This window comes from Anticarsia gemmatalis, chromosome 2 (assembly GCF_050436995.1).
Source record: "Anticarsia gemmatalis isolate Benzon Research Colony breed Stoneville strain chromosome 2, ilAntGemm2 primary, whole genome shotgun sequence".
NCBI lineage: Eukaryota > Metazoa > Arthropoda > Insecta > Lepidoptera > Erebidae > Anticarsia > Anticarsia gemmatalis.
Window position 1 is genome coordinate 5,603,392 of NC_134746.1, and position 20,736 is coordinate 5,624,127.

Sequence of the window (20,736 nt, forward strand, 5' to 3'; positions counted from 1 at the left end):
TTTGAACTGATTGATCAAAAAGATTTGTTACTTAACCATAGGTAAAGATTTTCGACCTACGTTACAAGAATGGTAAATATACAGATAACAATTGTTTAATTAATACTACACCCCACTCAAAAAGACCCTGAAAAATTGCTTAGATATGTAACTTTTTTGGATGCCATCAGGCCCCAAGTGGCCAGTAAAGATTCCTTAATATCAATATTGGTACAAAACAATGGGTCTTACGAGTCACATAATTATCTTCATAAAAGCTAAATAATATTCATTGTATCGGTGGTGTCATGTCGTTCGGGCTAGATTGTACTAGATCTTGCAAATCACTATGAAAGTATCTTATGAACATATCCAAGTCGAGCTTAGTTTTATGGTGTCTATTAACTATCTCCGTATATTACATAGCTGTGTGCATAGTGACATGTATGGACAGATTTATGTCCTATAATCGAGTCGCAACAGCTGTGCTTGCATCCACTCTTTACGAGCCGGATTTAATCAGGAACCAATTACGTTGTGCCGCATTAATATTCAATGCAAAATTGTGGATTGATAAATAGATGAATCCTGTATCAAAGCGGCTATGAAATACACGATATCCGACATTATCCAATCAAAAAAATAAGGTTGTATTTATATGCAAAACTTTTTCAAGCGAGCTCACGAGACCGAACTTATTGTTCTTTTATGAAATGTTGTTAAATATCATAGATACTTGTAACAATTAATTGTCACATTGTCACCTACTTTAGTTTTAAAAAAGACTTGCATAACTGTTAATCTTTAGTATTTTATGACTAGATGTAAAGCAAGCACGTTACACTTATATTGTGGATTACTTGATCCGAATCATACTAAAAAATTCTGTACATTGGACGGTAAATAATCAAACAGTAATGAATGTCGGTATTATAGTGTATCCGAATGCTGGTCATAAGGTCTCGGGTTCTCGGGTTCGATTCCCGAGTTGAACAAAGAACTGTTAGTATTTTCTTGATCAATAAGATTTCTCAATAGTAGGCCGGAGTTTTGTAACGTGAACAGTAAATGGCTTTAGGCTCGCCCCCTAATACATGGGAGTGAGAACTAACATTGTAATGGCGAAACATGGGTTTATTTTATATACCTTCGGGTATAACAAGCGTAATATTATGTATGAAGTACATATTAGCTTAAATCTGTTATTTCAAAATAGATGAATCGTTTGCCAACACAAGTCTGACACACGAGTGAAAACTATTGTCGTTCTCTATCAAAATTTAATTGGCAATTTGTGTATTACAATATAATTATTGTTTCAGTTTCAGAGAGCACACACAAAGGTGTGTGTGATACATATTCATAGGTGTATCAACTAAGACTTTTGTCATGTATATTGGATCATTAGTAAACCCTTTATGGAATACAATGATGATCATTTTAGAGCTCGCTACATTTTTATATTTTGCATTATGGAAATCGGATAATGCTATACCACAAAACGGTTATATTTTTGTAATTTTTGAATACAATTCACAACATTATGCTACTAGAAATTCTTGCTTAGTATTTCTTACCCCCGGGTTTTTGAGTATATTTAGCAATAGTTTAACTATTCAATTGCGTTTTTCTATATAATTTCTATATGAGTTTAAACGCTATTGAGTAGATAAACTACCGCTAAATGTACCTCAGAAACCGGGGGTTAGTAGGTTTAATCTTTTAAAATTGAACAGTTTATTTAGAACATGATTCCTTATAAATGTCTTTCTTAGATATTCCTAATTCAGTATATAAAGATTTTATTCAAACACAAGGAGTGAGGCCTATCATATCAAAGTGAGACTATTGGAAACTTTTTCAGTTAAAACTCAGCCGCGGTACCTTCATAAAGATTTGTAAATTGTTATTTAGATTAGCCCAGACACCCGTAGTTAGTAGTTTAAGGTTAGGTCTTATTTAATTTGATGTTGAAGCTGAATTTTACACCATTTTTACAGTTAAATAAATGTAAGTACCTTATCAAACTTTTCAGATATTAAAATATGTTTCAAGATTTTATAATTGTGAAAATCATATCATTTTTTTTTTCATAGTGAAATTCTGTTATGTATTCGGAATTACAGTAAGTTATTCGTTTAATATTATATCCATGTCATAAAACTCAAAAAACTTCGTCACTCTCACTCGCTTAAAATGTTCTTCAAACAAGTTAGGATAAGTTATTATTTAACTGTCATTTCAACACTTTTAGAATCACTATAGAAATCAATCGGTCTTTATAAGGCTTGCTACACACGTATTCGGTTCGGCAATATCTATCGAACAACAAAACCGACTCGACTCACTTGTTCGGCTTGTGCCGATCGGGTTTATCTACACATATTCGGTTTTGCCGCCCTACTAGGCCGATTAATGCCGAACCGAATATGTGTGCGGCAAGCCTAACACGCACTTGTTAGCTGTCAAACATTCACACAGTCAATATACTTTCAACAATATTTGAAAGTTTCACGAAACCTTTTAAACTATAAATGCTTGTCAAAACGTTATGTGCAGATGCCGCAATTTGTGAAAATGTTATTACATTTGTACATTTAACGAGATAATATTGAACACATTTAAATGAACAATAGTTTAATGGACTGTTTTATTTACACCTTTCAATAAAAGTATTGTTATTGGTTAGTGTAACGAGTAAAATATATTTTATTTTATACCTTATTTTGACCGCCTCTGTGGTACAGTCGATAGTGTATTTGACTGCTAACTAAGAGGTCCCGAGTCTCAGGTTGGGCAAAAAGTTATTATTATTTATTTTCCTAATTGATATTAGATTATTCTTAATATTAGCCCGGAGTTTGGTAACGTGCCGGGTATACGGCAATAGTTTCGCCCCCCATTACATGAGACTAACATGGTTAATGGCGAAAAACGGGTCTGTTTCATACACCTTGGGATATAACACATCGTATTATTTTGCTTTGCTATCAGGCAGTTTTAAATCCGTATTTATCGCATCTATTTACTAAAAGGTCTCGTAAACTACGTTCAAAATCATAACACAATTCATAATCCAATGTCCTATTTTCTTTCCCACACTGGTTAATTATTCCAAACTCTTCCCTAGGGATTAAAACACCCCTTGTTCACGGATTAATTTATGCCATCGATATTCGCTTACGAGTCCGTAAAAAAGATATGAATATCCTTTAGGTATAAACAACACAACATAAATAATTTGAATGAAATTAGTTTATTTAAAAAGAGCAATAAATAATAAGACATATTTTAATTTTAATTGTTCACGTTTTCGTAAAATATTTCGCTTGCGTGCGATATTGTATGCGTAATTCGATGGGACCCGTGATTAGAATCATTGTGTCTGATAAAGGACGATGGGTCACTCCTTAGCACCTTAGGGTTTAATATCGTTACCATCGAATTGACAGTTTCCGCCCTCCCTCGGGTAACCTCATCCAAACCTTCGAGCACTATTATATGAATATTTATTTGTCAATAATTTATATCTAAATTTTACGAAGTTGTTCAAGGCCCATTTTACGGCGTATTGATCAATGCTAGATACCCTATCCGATGGATAAAATGACGTCAAATGTATTGAAAGATCTGTCTATATTCCACACAATAAACTAACCGGTACTTATTCGGAAGTAAAATCGGTCTTAAGAGTATCATAATGATAAAATAATGTGACAAAAGTGTTCGTAGAATATGAACTCATACGGTAATCCGACAAAACTTGAACATATAAACTGTCTTGTACGTGAAACGATTAGGAACTACTCGGGCATTACGCGACTTTCTAAGGATTAACTTTGCTCCTCCAACTTCAGGTTTGTGGGAAGATTCACAATGAAATTACAAGACGTGAATCAAGTTACTCATGAAGATAAAATCTGTGGAACGGTTACGGATAATGTGCATTACGGGAGTCTAGAAATCTTTTATGTATCAGAATCTAATAAGCATTCGTAATAAGGAACGTCACTTGTAGATGTAACTAAATTGAGAACAAAAAGAACGGAGAATATTTAGAATTAGACTATGTTACATTCACCGCACGTCGGAGTAAATTCTAATTGGGTTAAACTAAAAAACTCTTTCCCTTTGGTACCTCGTGTTGACAGGTATAAAAACGACAAACGTAATTAGGTAACAGTTTCAGCAACTGTACTACCTACTCGTAAATTAACATGCGCGGCCGCTACGAAATGATTTAATCCTCAAATTTAGTTCGGTCCAACAAGATTCGTTAGCGCGATAACCAAGACCTTACGGTCTTACAAACGGTCACCAAAGATGGACTGATAACGAACTAAAATAGCTGGCAATAACCGCTTGCAGTAATTATTCAAGGGCCGTCGTAACTTCACCTTTTGTTCGCTCCATCTCACTTAGTCACCGTTTGTTCCGTCGCATTTCAGGCTTTCAGTTGCAAACTTTGACCAGGCTCTTTCATTATTGTTATTGTTGTAACGGGTTACATTGTACTTGGAGTAAATATACAAATGTTTATGGACTTGAAACGCTATGTCTGTACGGGTACGAACGCTCGAGTACGCACAATGTACTCATGACGACTATTCACTATTCTAAGGGCTACAGGTAACTGAGTTCATCTGTTTACAGTACCATGATTAAGATCCTCCTTATCGATATTTGACTACTAGCAGTTTCATTGAAACCAGCCAAATGTGCAGGACTCTGTTTAAAATGTCCAAGTGTGTGCACAAGACACAGGTACACTCTCTATTCTTATACTCTCATAGCCCGGTTGGACAGTAAATCGCCTCGACCAGGGAGAGGTCAGGCGCAGGACCGACGGCTTTATGTGTGCTCTAAGATTACGGATCGAGGAAATGTAGATTTAGCTTTAATCCGAGCTTTGCCTTACACAAATAGCGGCAATTTTTCATATAAAACTGTCAATTTATTGATGAACGTATGCATCGCCCTCATCTGTATACAAGATTCGTTTAAGTGGAAATTAGATTTGAAATATGTATAGCAATTTAAACTTTCATAAGCAATGTGTCTTTGTTGTTGGATATTCAAAGCATAATCTAAATACAGAGTAATTTCTACTTAACCATGTTTGTAATAATGTCTCTCAAAATTCTTTGTCATTAAATTTTCAGCTGAAATTACATCCGATTCTTAATAGAGCCTTAACCCATATGCTGTTTAAAACCAAATTTGAATTAAGGTCGGGACACTTCTTTAACCTCTGGTTTCTGAGATAAGGTACCTGCGGGTATTAAGGCCTGTCGGGTAATAAGGCCTAAATCACAAAAAACGTACGAAATACAGTAGTTGACGATCAAGATTACTGTCACACAAGCTCAGAGCGTATACAAGTCGCTGCAAAGTGGCGGACGCACTCTAGCACTTCTCCTCCCGCAAATATCGTCGAAATCATTCAGAAGTGCGGTTCAGCAGCACGAATTATAAAAATTGACTCTAGTAAAACGTAAGTTGTTTAGAAAATATCATATTTACAAACCTGTATTGACTGTCCGCTTATTAATTAATGTATGCTTGTCCGTAAATTACCGTTTTAAGAGACTTGTAGTTATAAAAATTATATTATTATTCTTTTCTGTAAATAGGTGGTTGGCGGATATTAAGGCCTATAAAATTTTACAATAGGCCTTATTATACTCCTATTTTTTTAACTGCTATATAAGTAGGAGCGTGTTTTTAAAATGTTTTTTAGTGGTAGTATATACGTAGTTTATATTTTCAATTTATATATTATTGTTTTTAGTGCTTACAGTCACGATGCCTCCCAAACGAGCATTGTGGTCAGAAGGCGATCTGACAAAAATAAATCACAAAAAAAAAATGATCGGTACTGTCATGCTTGCAAATAAGATAGAATGGGTGATGCTATAAGGCAATGTTCGCGATGCTCTAAGTGGTACCACGAAGAATGTGTCGGTTTGACTGCAGAATATACTGATGATTTTTAATGTCCTGATGGATGCGAATAAGAACATTTTTTTAATTTATTAAGACTACTATGCTTTCTATTGCCTTATGTTAATGATTATTGATGTCAAGAATACTAATTTACTTAGTTTAAGTTGATTTTTGAATAGTTTATAGTATAGGCCTTTTTACCCTACCCTATTATAATAAGGCCTAAAGACAGCGTTTTTTTAAAAGTGATATAATGTTTTAGTTTTAAGCTTTAGAAGCTATTTTTTGTTTAAACTCGGTAGTAATATAAGTACATGACTGTTTATTATAAAAACTGGTTGATTATATTGGATATTCTTCATTTTATTACAAATCTCCCTTAGCTAGGCCTTAATACCCGCGGGTACCTTACATTTAGCGGTAGTTTATCTATTCAATAGCGTTTAAATTCATATAAATAAATGTACTTAGAAACCGGGGGTAAGCAGTTTATGAATATGATAACTGTCGTCTGTGTCAGAAACATTCTCACGAAATGTTTAAATACCTCAATAGTTTTATTTTACGTCGTTTGACTGAAAAGTTCCATTGAATTCAGCCTCAAATGTGACCAATTCACTGATCAAGAGGTTAAACCACGAAACATTGTGCATCGCAACACTTTTACCACTAAAAACCGTTAAATACCGCGATTCCTGATATTAATGATTGATTTAATTACCGCGAGTTAAAATTAAACAATCATATCAATGACGTAATTGCTCGTTTAAACGATGATTTATTTATTGATAGTTTGAATTGAACTACAATTACTTATGTAACATAAAGTTATCACAGCAGATTGTCTGTGATTATCAGCTAACGATTTCCGAATAAGCATTGCGCAAGGTACGTTACTAAGTAATTTATTATACCCAAAGGCAAAATTAACGGGAATTTTACCCTTATTTTTCTTAATATACGTTCCATGAATCAAGTGGGCAGCTAATGGAAAATTGGACCCACTAGACAATCTCGTAATCAGAGTTCAAACCGCTAAGCTGACAGGACATTCCCAATTACGAAATATGCCGATATCATATATTTTCGTTCATGTAGGATATTTTACTTATTTTTAGAAATACCTATATTTATATTCATGGTTAATAGTCCAGTAGATTATGACTGATCGCAAATATAATGCTTTTCAGAACTGATAGATTGGGTCTGTAATAAACATGAATATTTTTAATAATTCGATGTTGAAAATAGTTGTTTTATATCGCAGTTGCAATTTTTCCGTCGCAACTCTTTTAAAAGCAGTAACAGAGATTTTTTTTCTTTATTTTTCAAATAAAACCTTTCGTTCATTTTAATTATCTTTATATACTTGCACTAAATTAGTGTTAAGTTTATAAAGACTAATATTCCCCCGTCACACAGTACCGTCGTGAAACTGTTGCGCATTTTTCCTTTTTCATCTCCCTATATTTTTCAATTCGTTGGTTTATTTAGCCATTTAATTTTTACTCGTCTCGGGTTTCACTCAAATTACGCTCTGATTTAAATATAATTTCTTAATTTATGGCGCCGGGAAACATAAAACAATTAAGCTAGCGTCGGAAACGAGGAGAGTGGCGTTATTTTTTATGTTCGGAGAATTACACCAGTTTTATAAACGTCCGAGGAACTGAAGCGTTGCAGTTTATTGTGATCGATGGTTAGACCACTGTTTGACTTCGTAACAAGCAATTAATCACTTTTCCCGGAACGAAATAAAATAGACGTTGATTAAAAAGAGTTTTCGAATAGACTCGTGTAAATAACAATTGTTATTTATATCGCCAACTTTTATTCTAACAATTTGTAACTCAGGAAAACTAGTACAGTGTAAAGCCGTCGGGCTGAATTTCAGGTGTATGAAAATCGTTTTATAACGAACATAACAAGCAAAGTTGTGAAAATTCCCAGCATTGGGCGCCGCGTGCTCGCGTTGCCGACGCAATATTTTTGTACACACACAAACGAATGGCTAAAAGCCTCATTTTATCTTATCAGGTTTAGCTTATTTCAATCAGACGACGATTACATCAGTGGGAAACTGTAATCTACTCGTAAAATGTAACCAAATGAATGGTGCAATGAGTGTCTCATAATAGTAAACAATTACGTAGGATAATTCGTTTCCTGAGCGTCGCACGCCACGATTTTTCTTCCTCGCCTTATACATCTTAATAAGAAATAATTAATTTCCGTATCCTTTTATTATACGCTGGTTTGTGAGATTTTATTATTATGGAAACTTTTCTTTGAGGCATCTTTTATGTAATCCATTTTACCTTAATTTAATTGATTGTTATTAAACTCATTAATCTTTATAAAAAAAAATGCATTATATTCTCGTATGTACCGTTCCTTTGAATATATTTAATATTTATTAACAAACTATTAATAAGGCACTAGAATAATTCCAATTTGACTTAAATTTCATTATTTAACAATTTTTCCAAGTTATGTATGATTTTCGAAATTATATTTATCAAATTTTCTGAGCGGATAATCTGCCCACAAGAAAATGGCTAAAACTTAGATTCATTTTGAAAAATAATTCGTTAAAATATATTTACAAATGTATTAGAGCCATTTCAATATTTTTATAAAGTTTACTCTTACGTTAAATAAGTGTACAATTAGTTTCAAACAATATAATGTAACTCACCTTAGGGGCACGGAGTTGCGCCGCGGAAACTTCAAAACTAACTTAAAGTTCGTGTATAATGTTCAGATAAGTAAAGTAAATCACTTAAAAAACTTAGTCACAACTCACTGGAGAATGTCGTTGTTGGAAAATAAATGTGTAAGTTGTAATGTGTTCGAGTCGTCAAGTTCTCTGTCAGAACGTTTGGACGCGCCAAAGTTGTGTGGCGATGGCTTCGGGCTGCCTGCTTATATCTCTCTGAAAGCGGAGCCTGCGCGCATGCGTCACCACCATTCATGTCACTCTCTCAATGACCGCCCCTACACACGTCATCATCAAATATTATATACTATTCATTTTTATTTACCTACTTCAACGATTACATGGACGCACGCAAATAACCTATACCTTATTTAAATTATACACTTCTATTTAAAATCTATTTTAAGTCAACAAAAAACAAAAATATGTTACTGACACAACTTAATACTTATCAAAATTTTGTTTCAATGTTAATTATAAATTAAACGAGCTACCTTGAACTCAAACAAGCGTCGAAAATTAAATAACTTCGTCGTAATGGTAAATAAATTCTGAGGAAATTGGTTTAATGTCTGAAAATTATAAATTAACTGAAGGAAATAATTATACAAAGGTAGTACTAGAGCAAAATATACACACATCAATCACGACGAGAAAGTACAATTAGTGCTTGTAACGGCGTGAAAATTTCGGAAAAAGATATTTAGTTTTATTTATAGTTATTTATTAGTTACCTTCGATCACAAAAAATATTTTAAGAGGGTATAATAAAAAGGGTAGATATCACGTTTAATTTAAAATTAGCATTAGAACCAAATCTTGATAATTTTAGTCAATCATGTTTATTTAATTAAATTGACATTACAGAAATATCTCCTAATTAGAAGATTTCTTAGCATACCAGACGTCACCAACAATTAATCCAAGCTGGGATTCGCAGTGCATTTTCTTTAGGAGCTATTTTCGTACTATGATGCATTCTAAGTTGTATAATATCCATTGCTACAAGATAATAGAGTTTGTTTACTTTAAAATTACTCATTAGTTTATCTCGCAGCATGCTGTGTGAGTTTTATTTGACGCTATAGAATATAAATGCTGTAAATACTAACACTGAATAATAATAATTAATCCTCACCACCTGCCGCATCACACGTAAATTTCTCACATCATCATCTATTTCATCATCTATATTTTCAATTTAGCATGCCGCGCTTGGCTTAGGCCCGCGTGGTGTGCAGTTCACTGCTCCAAAAGAGGGCGATATAAAAAAATTCCAAATAATAATTAATTAAAACTTAAGTACTCACGAACATCCTATGGAACTGTCTCCACCTATTTTGAGTAGCTTTCCACCCGCGGCTTTGTTCGCGTTGAGTTACACCATCTTTGGCATGGAACTTCCAGAAAACATTTCTTGGTGCTCACCTACTCTCCGAGCCAAATTTCGGTAGTGCGTTGTCAGTCATTAAACCACTCAGTAACGATAGTGTTTAAATGTAAATACATACTTATTTGTAGATAAGTAGGTATAACACGGGCACACACTTTAAAATGATGAAATGACTCGAAAATATGTCTACTAAACACTAAACTCCCACATTACACACTGTTATAATCACATATTCGCGCTCTATTTAGTTTCTTATTAAACTGATTATGTCAAATGAGGTCATTAATATTCTCGTAAGTTCTGGTTACAAGTGGCTAGAGAGTGCACATGCTATCACCTATGACCTCCGACCTACGACCTTTTGCAGGTTAAACGATCATTCTAGACGTATCTCAACCATTCATTGATAGAATTAACAATATTTTGACTAGACGCTCTACAATGTCAGTCTAGATTGCCACTGTGGATTCTATTGCTATTATTGTGAAACAAAGTCTGTCGATTTGATAGGAATATTGAGCGTATTGTTCTTAGTTTCTATAATGAACTATCAAAGAGATCATCAAATAAGTACACATCATATGTGTATGAAAAACCGTAGGTATAGGCAGCGGTTCCACCATATATCTGAGGAACAACCTCATTTATTATCTTAACTAGAGGCCGCCCGCGACTTCGTCCGCGTGGAAACCCTTACCGTGTAAATCCCGATCCCTCGGGAACTCCGGAATAAAAAGCCTATGTGATCTATTCTGGGTCTTCAGTTACCTATAAACCAAATTTCGTCGTAATCGCTTCAGTAGTATTTGCGTGAAAGAGTAACAAACATCCATACATACATACATACATTCCCACAAACTTTCACATTTATAATATTAGTAGGATATAATAGTGTATGACATTTCTAAGATAAGAGTTCGATACCGTCTACAATCAAAAGTTGGTAATCGCATTTCCCAAACTTCTCGTATCCGCGATGAATCATTAACACCAAGTATTAAAAGATGAATAGATACAAAAGTTAGTACGGGACGGTTTCTCGATGCATGTAAGCATGTCGTAGAGCTCCGATAAAACTGATTTATTCCACTTATGAACCGCCGATAAAAGTTGTAAGCTCTTCGGTAAGGCGGGATATATTCACAGCCACTAAATTCAAGGGTAATAGCGAAACTGGAATAAATCATTGTTGAAGGCTCACACTTAATAGAAGCTCGTATGCGACTATGTAAGAAGATGTAGAGACTTTTACTATCCATCGCAAAAGACGTAACGAATGAAAATGTAAAATATTATACTATCTACAAAAGTCTTTAAAAGATTTATGTACTTGAAAAGTTAATCTTATGCATTCTTCACAAAAATCGGATGACGAAGATTTATTTGCAGTTAAATAACGTCTCACAACTACAAAATAAAGATAGTTCAGAATACTTCTACCTTGTTTAATTGTAGTAGCTCGGAATAAATTGCTTGAAAACATCTTCCAATGTTAACTGAATAAAAAAATGTGCGGAACAAGCTATCGCCAAAAGTCATTTAAGTTAGCACAGTTTACTTTGTTATTTACGAAGAAAACTCTAACATGAAACTCATATTTAATGTTTAATCCCAAAAGAAATATGATGCAAAATTATGAATAGCAATTTCACGCTAGCCCCATATATTCTTAAGATAATCTAAACTCCGTACGATGGTTACTTTAAATGAACTTGTAAGTACTTGGAACAAAACGTCATTGTATTTCCCTTGAGTTCATTAAATTAAAATAGCATTGTAACGGCTACATAAATTGCTATCCCTTTCTTCCATTACCTGGACATAAAAGCGGAAAAGCGACAGATAGATTGTTCTCAGTCTAAGCTTATTATAAATACCGGTATTTAAGTTTACAGCCCCGTATAGAACGCTGCTCGTGCAAATGAAAACGATCATAAACATAAACATTGAAATTACATGAGTTTTATTTATCTAAGTTAATTATTCCACTCGATAGGTACTTATTTACTTAAACACTTCTTGTGAAAAGTACAAACGATAAGTTTCAGAAAATATTTAACTAGGTAGCTGTGCTACAACCTAGAGTAAAACTTATTTAGAATATTGTATTACGTATACTTTTTTGTTGATAGGGAAAATGTATGCCATTATTGCTCAAAGACTTTCACTTCTAAGATAACTAGTTAACATAATTTGTTGAGGATTATGAAAAGTAACTAAATTCCTAGATATGAAACTAATCTTCTCAATAAATCAAATAAAATATTGAGAACAATCTAGCGGAGAGTGCTTAAAATAATAAGCATCCATATTTAATACAAATATTCTTGCATGGATGTATATTTTACTTCTTTTTCTTCTTATCGTATGGTTAATGGTCAACCTAGTGTCAAAGTTGTTCAAGCCGCTGGAAGGCCTTTGACATGGCTATTACTGTAAAACATTGAATTAAAAACAAAAATCTAATCTATAATACACTATTTTTTTCTGTAATAGAAAATACACTGTTCTTCCAATTACGAAATGAAACCTTAGGTAAAGGCATATTATAATAATGCCTGCATATTGTACTGTACCAAATTAGCTCTGCGTAGTTCATAACTTTGTGTGACACAGAGTTGAAAACTTTTTCAAATTTAGTTTAGCCCGACCTAGAGGTATTAAACCGCTTTTATCCTCGTACACTCAAAGTTTAATTAAAAATATAAATATATTTTTGTTCATGTGTATTTAACGGGTAGCATTGCGGAGACTAAATAGAAACGCCTTTTTATTAAGCCTTCGTGGTTGTCCTGCTACTGGCCAAAGACTTCTTCCGCAGACTTCCAGACTCCTTCTTATTGCCACCCTTCTCGGATGAAACTACTAAAAAGTAAGTTTATGCTCTATACCTATTATCTACTTATAAAAAAGCAGTCTTTATATTGTTTTAACACGAGGATTACTCATTATAAAAATTATAGTACTCTTCGCATAACACAAGGAAATGTTATAAAACTATGAATGTTACTAAAGGCCTCTCTAAATTCTTCCAATGATCGGTTTCAGCGGCGCTTCTCCAATTAGGTGCCTTTGTAAGTTTCAGTTCATCCTCCCACATCCTTTGTCGTCTATCCTCTATATCTATTTTACATCAGCCTCGCTTTGATACCAATCTGCAAAGACATTTTGCTATTCTGAGACTTTAACATGGAGATAAGGAGATAATAATGTACTTATACATAAGATACCTACTTCAAAATGCCAATGCATTTCCTTATACATATTAAAGTTGCGTATCGTCTTTTACGTACTATTTTTGAAATGATCATTTAATAATGTTATAATCCAGATAATAACTCTACTTTTGAAGAGTTGGTTTTGTTTAATACATTTCTTGAAGGCATGCAAAGTCCCCAATCCGCATTTGGCTGACGTGGTGGACTCAAGGCCTAGCCCCTCCCTAACTCGAGAAGAGACCCGTGCACAGGATTGGAACAGTAGTGGGCTAAAATAAAAAAAAATATAGGACATTATTTTCTCGATCAAATTTTCATATGTATATCTGACTCTTTGGTACAGTTAAGAACATATCAGTTCACATACGAAAGGTGACAAAACAACACAAAGTACCTATTCCTGTCACGTGCTTTTACGTTTTCCGTCTAGTGTGTATGTGTGTGTAATGTTTTCGTTGTTTTTTCTACGGCTAGGCAAAATATCGATTGTGAACATTGGCAATGACCCTTCAAGGCCTAATTGCGATCTACATTAAAGGTAATGAGCATCTATTAAAGTCTGTTTAAGGTCATTGATCTGTCACCACCGTGAGTTAAGTTAATGCGATCATTGAATTTATAAATATCGCGGAACATGATCCATTAAGCATATTAATAGAGGTATAAAATTTGTATGTACAAAATAATAACTTTACATTTTCAAATAACAAATGTAGTCGAATAAAATACGTTTGTGAATTACTTTCAGAACAGAATAAAGCATTAAGCAGACATAAATTCTATATATTAATGTAAAGTACGTATTACATACTAAGCAAATATGAAACATTGAAAGCAACTTAGTTCTAGAATAATTTCATTAAACCGAATATCATGATCGACATTAAGAAAATACAGCATGTTTTAACTATTCTTGAAACTTTCGAAATATTTGTACTTTTCTTGAAATAATATTGGAACTTAAACTTTTACCTATTTCTTTAAAGATTAAAACAAAAAAGATAGAAGTATTTTACAAAAGGTTTTTGAAGCAAGGGTCAAGCGCTATTCTCATGGGACGAACTCGGACCTAGGCGTTAAATGCTGAACGTGAATCGCCTGTAGTATTCCTATTATGACAGCGAGCAAAAGTATATATTCCACTTTTTATAACCTTAAATCTCTATGGGCTTTCAATTGAAAATATAGACACTTGTATTAACGGCTACACCTACGTTTCAACTAAAGTTTTGTCAAAGTAGTTCCTCTGTGTCTTCGATGTTTAGGACTTAGCACTTTGTTCCTTACTTAACAATAAGTATTTTCTAAGCTACAAAAATTCGCTTTACAAATTGAACTTTTCGTTTCACTTTCTTGATGCCTCTTAAGTACAGTTAAACCACATAGTAACGAAGTTTTGAAAATATGTCATGATCACCTAAGCTACGCCCGGTTTAAAATATTACTTTTACAAAAACGTTTACAAATTATACACTCAGATAAACCTTTCTCGGGAATCGCTATCTAATCTATTGGTGAAGACCGCTAAAAAAAAACTTTAAGTAGATTTTGAGTTTACAGACAAACAGACAAGCGGTGAAGGGATTTTCCTTATAATATGTAGTGAAGATAGAAATAATTTAGCTCATACTCAGTGCATAAAGCATAATCTTATTCATAATGATCAGTGTAATAAACCACAGACAATCCACCGTAAGATCAGTAATAGCCAAATGTGGCTTTAATTAAAAACTATTTACCAGCTTTTAAGCCTCGCCGACCGACTATAAAGCCACTAGAATGTGACCATAGCTTGTCGGTTTTAGTTCTGTCGTGACAGAACTAGCTAATATTCAAAAGTGATTGTTTTTATCGGAGATGTCCTGTGGGCATTTGAACTGTGTAAAATCGACTTGAATTATACACGTTTTGTTGTAGTTTTTAGATTTTTTTGTCCATCGATAACATGAAAAAACATTGAACAAACCTACAGCAATATAATTTTTTTACATAATTGCGATAGTAAATTGCGTTTTATGATACAAGGGCTAACATACACTATGAAATATCTCTCTATCTGATTTTGTGGGCGTTACTACCCGTGAGTTGACCCACAAATATTATTCAATTAATTTCCAAGATCCGGATGACAAAGAGCTATCGGCAAATGTCCCATCTGCTTTATTTATCAGTTGGCGCCCTCTGCCCAACCCCAGCGAAACTCATTCAAAGGGTCTAATAGATTACTCGCTAAAATAGACCCTCCAATTTTTATTTAAATATTAATTTCGATTTAAATCGCCACTATTATTCTGTATCTCGATTACTGGTACAAAAGAAACAAGGCGTTGTCTTTTAAAATATCTTTTAAGGAAACTCTGTTCGTTGGAATAAATGACAATCGTTTTGTTATAAATAAACTCGTTTCGCACTAAAAATATATTTCACGTCCGCACTTCTGTGGAAACAGTTAGCCGTATAAATATTTTGAGTGTTCTTTTTCAAATAGGTACGTTTGAAACAGCACTCAAGCACTTTGACATGAAAAGTCTCTGGCTGTTGAAAAAATATTGATATGTGTACTCTGTTCATAAAGTGTACAGAGGAAAAATCCATCAGACGAATGAAAAAAATAAACACGCAAAGTGGTGCAGCTAAACAGTCAACTGTACACGTTATAAGTATGAATGTTGTGTGCTAACCACGTTCCGATGTTTGCGAGCTCCGCGTGTACCACAGCTACTCTATGCAAACACGTCTCTAGTGCATTGCCGCTGCTATTTTCCGAAACGTTATTACCGGGCTGATTTGCTCACTCGGCGATTCATATACGGAATAAAGCCTGCTTAAATAACCTACAAACAGATGGAATGAATTCCAACCTTGTCGCAATGATACAAAGTGTAGAATTGCGACTCTGTAATTCATGAAGTCATTTGATCTTTCAGACACCCATAAATTAGAAGCTAACAATTGAAATACGAGTTTCTTTGTGACATACAATGGCTGAATCAAATTACGCAACACTCGAATGTAATTTAATGAAAAAATCGCAGGCTATTCCGGGTAATTTGGGTAGTTAAGAAATAAAAAAGTGTGTCATTCGACGTGTAGGCACTAAATGTTTCATGTTCAGTGATTTGTTTACGAGCCGGACAAGACAGCAATTAATATTTTTATTGACCCCCGCCGTTCGCTCATCAATATTAAAATCCGTTTCAGATTGATATTCTTTATGATGTCTATCTTTTGATCGCAATTAAGTTTTGTGGAATTTTCCTGTCTATCAACCAACTAGGCACATGACACATGACTCAGTTGCCGGGCATCACAATATTAGACCCTAACCATCGTTAAAGCTATTCATAATTTTATAATGCTTCTTTACGTATAATAAATCTTAGTTTTCCTTCTATTGCGTAGTCTTTGTGTGGTTTACGCTAATACTTACGCCTACGTCACCTTAAAAGTGGTCCAGGAAAACGTAGGATAGGATGCTAATCTTAACAATGTTATTAAAATACGCTGGTTGGAACCAAAATGTTAACTGATATTTTTGCTCACTGTAAATAAAAGATTAATAAGGTGTTACTAGCCTGAGGTCTTTTAGGTTATTTTAGTCTTTTATTCGTTTTTGCTTTTTTAAGGAGATTAAAATATTCGGTACTCAGAGCCACCTCGTTTATTTAAACAATCTTCGTAATAATATTAGATAGAAGTAAGAAAACAGCTAAGAACGTACTTAATCCTTTCAATGTGTCGAAAGTGCCAAGACGTCAGATATTACAATCTCGCACTAAACGAGGAGATGCTTTTAGAGAGACACACGCGACACCTAAAACTTATACATTTGTTAATATTACGACTCGTTTTACGATAATATCGCTTTTAGATTACAAAGTTTTGGATTTACTTTGTAACCCGTGTCAAATATTTAAGGATTTTCTTTTAAGAATTCGGTTTAACTTCGTATTCTGCTTAAATGTAGGTACATATATTAAGTTATATGATAGTAAGTAATGCTTTTCATGCGACAATTAAAATACGATATCTGCAAAACTTACTCATTTAATTAATAAATTCTTGTTATAAAGAGACATAAGGTATATAAATAAACTAGCGGACCCGACAGACGTTGTCCGGTCTACACGTTACTAATAAATTAAAAATTAATTAAAAAAAACATTGTCCAGCGGACAAAATTGTGAATCTAAACCATTCTCAGATCCCCTTGAAAACACACAAAAAATTTCATCAAAATCGGTTCAGTCGTTTAAGAGAAGTTCAGTGACATACACACTTACCGAAATATAAAGATGTCCCAACGATCTGTTTATACAAAAAAAAAGGAGTAAAGGTTAAAACAAATTGAATTGCTAAATCCAAATCGAATCGGGAATCGTCAAGATTAATTATGTCATCAAGTGATCTAGCTCTTGCTGTCATACTGTTTATAGTGTTTATTAATATTATCTTTACCCACGTACCAAAGGTTAACTAAACCTGGACACCACAACAATTAGAACCCTGTATTTCTGTCTTGCAATGTCTGAAATCCGTAACAATTAGTTGCACTGAAATAGCGAGAATTTCGAGATTATACCAGACTCTACATTTGATTTTGCGATAAACAAATGCAAATATGACTCCTATTATTCTCACTGCTGAAAATCTTTGTACATTTACAAATATATTTTATCAAATCTACATATTACGAAACTGATTGATCTCTCAACGAAAACGTAAACTTTGTCAATGACATAGACGTATCGTTCCGTAGTCGAAACGGTTACTCTTGGGACGCACGTGTACCTGTACTTTTAAATAACGATACCTAAAATCTTGAAACCAAGCTAAGGACCTTAGAATAATAATTTGGTGGGCTCGTAATATAAATTCTCAATCTTTAACATTGATAAATCATAATCATCCCAATCAGTAGTCGTCTCCTGGACGTAGGCTACTAAAATTATATACCACTAAACACAGTCTCTGACTTTTCTCATTCGCTTCTTCCCAGAAACCTTAAGCAGATCATCGCCCATCTAGCCTCAGAACATAGACATAATTTCCATTAAATTTGATTAAGATGTGTCCTGCTTCAAACTTGTGTACCAATGGTTAAGATTAGAGTGCACGAAATATTAAGTGATTAGAATCCTAAATCACATCATTTAATTATAAATATTATGGTTATCTAGTAACTCAAAAGTTGTGAATATATTACACATTTCCCAAAATATCGTCTTCAAGGTACTTATGTTGAAAATCTGTTACGCGTTAACTTTAGAAGAAAAGGAATACTTATAAAAAAACAACAAAGAAAAAACAATGACAAATGGGGAGGAAAGTTTTATATTTCGTATGTTTGGAAAATAAATGTTTAAGAAACTGTTCTGAGCGAAAAAGAAAAATGATGAGAAGGGACTTCCAATTTCGGCAGCAGCAGATACTGTTTCCAGATGGGAGGTTAAGAGGTCAAGTCAAAAAAACGCACATGTTGTATCTATTCTATTAAACTTATCTATTAATGAATGTTGGAGGCATCTGTCTTTTAATTTATAGCTACCCTACCTATGGACCCTCCTGTATAAACTTCGTGCATGTTTCTGTGTTCTAAATAGTGCCTCAGACGATAGAATTACAAACAGAAGGTAAGTGACACTAGAATCAACTGTAGAACGACTAATAAGCCATTTTAATGCAACGACTCATGAAGTCATAACCACGATAAATATAACTGCTTAGAGCAACGAATCTTTTTACACCCTCCTTTAGTTTATGCCTTGTTTATGCGCTATGTCACGATGACATGTGTTAGACGTCAAAATTCCATTCAAACTATTTCAAACTATCAATACATCACAATATATGGGAAATTAATAAATATAATGCAAATCAAAATTAAGTAATTCGTAAATGTTTGTCAAGTGTAACAGAGGGTAGCTCATTATACATGTTAAATTTGGACATAAACAGGACAGAGAACCTTTTGCCGCGAGTATTAAGGTAAGGTGCAATATGATAAGTGGTGCTTAGTAATAAGAGTGCACGACATATTATTGGCTACTTACAAAATTATTTATGGACTCTACAATAGTTAATGTATACCTATCGATGTATTTTGTGTTTTAGAATTGATAGGCCCTAGTAGATTAACATTAACGTTATTCTACATACAACAACCGTATCTAAGGTCTACCCTTTTTAGACAGACAATTACCCTACTTTTGCCGTCGCTCCTTTTTTAAACGAAAACCAAAAAAAGGATATGCAAATTAGTTGATTTGTATACTAAACAACGAAAATACTGAAACCAGAAAGTTTGTATTTTAAATTCAAACTGATTGGCATGGATTAGGCGGCAGTCATTTATAATTCATAAAATTCCTCTTTTTACGTAAATACGCGGCTTGGCAGTCGAGACGTATACAAGTTTCTTAGGTCTGACGTTTTATTACTGAAATTCTTAAGCAGATATAACATTTAATGAAAATTTGCTGCATTATCATGAGCATGATGATAAAATTATTCCTGAGTGAACAGCGGCTTTGCTTTATTGTACTTTGACGGAATACTAACTCATTTGGCGCTAAATAGTCTAGCCGACTTTGTGGTTAAATGTTCAAATAATAATTAAGTTGTAACTCCCAGTCCTCGATAAAAAATACTCTAATTCTGAAATTTTAATAACCCTGTTACAATAACATGTCACTGATTGTCACTAACTCTAAAAGGAGACCATTTTGTACGGCTGGCTGTAATATGACAACTTTGTGAAAAGCAATCATGTTCACAGCAATCATCCGTCACGAGTGCTTGTTAAAATGACTAGCCGAGCTCATAACATGTGAAGTTGGAAGCGACACACTACGACGTAATAAAAGCATGACGCGTGTCACTGTGTGGACGACAAATTAACATTTTAATTGTGGACGGTACAGGGTTTCGGTACATGAGTCGTGGTGTCGCGACATCCCTCCGGAAAATCACCGTTTTGCGAATGACGTTCAATCGTGCGTGTGACACCCCTTGATAGGTTATTATAATTTTCGACGACCCACTATCGACTATCAGATAGGTTAAATTGGACGCACGTCAACGTAAATAATGCTGGTGTTTTCAGCTTCACTCCATATCTATATAGATTGACAACCCAATTTACAGTTTATTAACATGAATTGAAAAATCGAGCAGCGAGGCATAAAATAATTTAGTGGACACAATGCAACCCATTAATTTGAATCGGTTTATAAAATATACCTACGCAAAAAAGAGATTTATTTTTGTGTAAACTTGCGGCCAGTTTATGGCATTTTAAAAGCATTTTGTATTTTACGTATGACACTGATATAATTTACTCTTTTGCAGATACATGTAGATGCATTTAAATCAACAGAACAATGCCAAAATGCCAAGAAAGCCCCCGTATAAGTCTATTCTTCGACCCTAGCTCTCTGATGAAACTCAACCAAAACTCGGGCTTACTGGTGTACACGGTA

At 33.9% G+C, this 20,736-nt stretch overlaps 1 protein-coding gene across 3 annotated transcripts in view; it reads right to left on the minus strand.

Moving 5' to 3' along the window:
* Nucleotides 1–8,840, minus strand: part of Dh44 (corticotropin-releasing diuretic hormone 44) — a 56,889-nt gene extending 48,049 nt beyond the window's left edge. For all 3 annotated transcript variants that reach the window (XM_076126332.1, XM_076126339.1, XM_076126345.1), the window contains exon 1: nucleotides 8,624–8,840. The gene's annotated coding sequence lies outside the window, so the exon portion shown is untranslated. The remainder of the gene's footprint in view (nucleotides 1–8,623) is intronic.
* Nucleotides 8,841–20,736: the final 11,896 nt, after the last annotated feature.